This window comes from Elaeis guineensis, chromosome 9 (genome assembly GCF_000442705.2).
Source record: "Elaeis guineensis isolate ETL-2024a chromosome 9, EG11, whole genome shotgun sequence".
Taxonomy (NCBI): Eukaryota; Viridiplantae; Streptophyta; class Magnoliopsida; order Arecales; family Arecaceae; genus Elaeis; species Elaeis guineensis.
The window spans coordinates 46,044,254-46,045,876 of NC_026001.2; the positions used below are offsets into that span (position 1 = coordinate 46,044,254).

The 1,623-nt window shown below is 36.5% G+C and overlaps 1 non-coding gene across 1 annotated transcript; it reads right to left on the minus strand.

The window, feature by feature from the left end:
* Positions 1-1,203: 1,203 nt before the first annotated feature.
* On the minus strand, positions 1,204-1,309 carry LOC140851884 (small nucleolar RNA R71). The gene has a single exon (XR_012134641.1). It is a non-coding gene; the product is annotated as a small nucleolar RNA R71 (small nucleolar RNA).
* Positions 1,310-1,623: the final 314 nt, after the last annotated feature.

Sequence of the window (1,623 nt, forward strand, 5' to 3'; positions counted from 1 at the left end):
TATATAAAAAAAAAAAAAAAACCACTGACATTTCATAACACTTAACTAAAATAGCGTAACCTCAAATATAAAAATTTCTAACCTGATTGGACACCTTGTTTCCTTGCATTGCATCTCCATAATTGATCTTAAGGGCAATAACCCATTAACCAGATAAGGTGGGGATTTGATCACCCTTCCTTGGCCCACAAATCACTCCCTTGCATTTGCATAACCTAGACCTTAATTTAAAATCAACTAGACATCAACCCTAGGAATTTCGAGCTCAATAGGATAAGAAAGCTCTAGAGTTGAACCGAGTGCGGATTGGTTAATTGCTCGGTGTCTAAGGCAAGTGGTTAAAGAAAGTGGTTTTCAATTGGTTCCGTTGACTGACCTGGCCAACTTAGTTGGTGTCTAAGGAAAGCAACGAGCAGGGAACCTCCCACATCTTACGCTTACCTGGCCGAGTCAGTTAGTCAGTCTTGAGCTTGGAGTGCTCAAAAGCAATCTTGAAAGTTAGGAGCTGTCTAGATCTAAGTTAACCTTAGGATAGAGAGTCTATGATTGTTTAAGTTGATTGCAATTAACATCTAAACATTAATTAATTTCTCCCTTTTCATAGATTTAAGATTCTTAGGTTCTTTTCTTTAGATTTTCTTCATTCTTTTCTCACTTTATTATAAAAATATATATTATAAAAAAAAAAAAATATTTCTGTGTGTGCTCTACAGTATAATTGTAAGGTGTATGCTTGGCCGTAGATCGTTACGATCAGAAATCCAATCTTTTGATCCAGAAATAGAAAGAACCTTTAGAGCCAACAGACATAAAAAGATGGACCGAAATCAGGAGAATGATCCACCCAAGCAATTGAAGGAGTACTTTACTCCTTTCACATATACCTACTCTCCTTGTATTCAAGTACCCCCTGTGGAGGCCACTCAATATGAAATTAAGTCCAGTATAATCCAAATGTTACCTTCATTTTATGGACTTAGTAATGAAGACCCTTATAAACATCTTGAAGAATTTCTTGAGATATGCTCAACTGTCAAAATTCACAACTTCTCCGATGATGCTCTTAGGTTGAAATTATTCCCTTTTTCACTTAAGGACAAAGCCAAATACTGGCTACATACTTTGGATTCCATGACTATATCAACCTGGGACCAGCTGCAAGGAGAGTTTCTCAAGAAATATTTTCCCATAGGAAAAACTAATCAAATAAGGAAAGCCATAACTAGTTTTTCCCAATTAGATGGAGAAATGTTTCATGAAACATGGGAGAGATTAAAAGACCTTATTAGAAAATATCCCCACCATGCTGTACCCAAGTGGCAGTTAATCCAATGTTTTTATGATGGGCTCTCTGAAAGACATCGACAAATGGTCGATGCATCATGCGGTGGGACATTTATGCTGAAAAGTGAGGATGAGGCATGGCAACTGTTTGAAATTTTAAGTGAAAATTCATTACATCATATGTCTGCCTCTATTAGAGATAAACCCATGTTAAACTCAAAAAGAGGTGGAATATATGAAGTAGGAAATGCCATAGATATCCATCAAAAGGTAGATGAACTGTCCCAAAAATTAGATCGTCTTCTAAACACTGGACAATCTCCGATTCCACCTAATCCA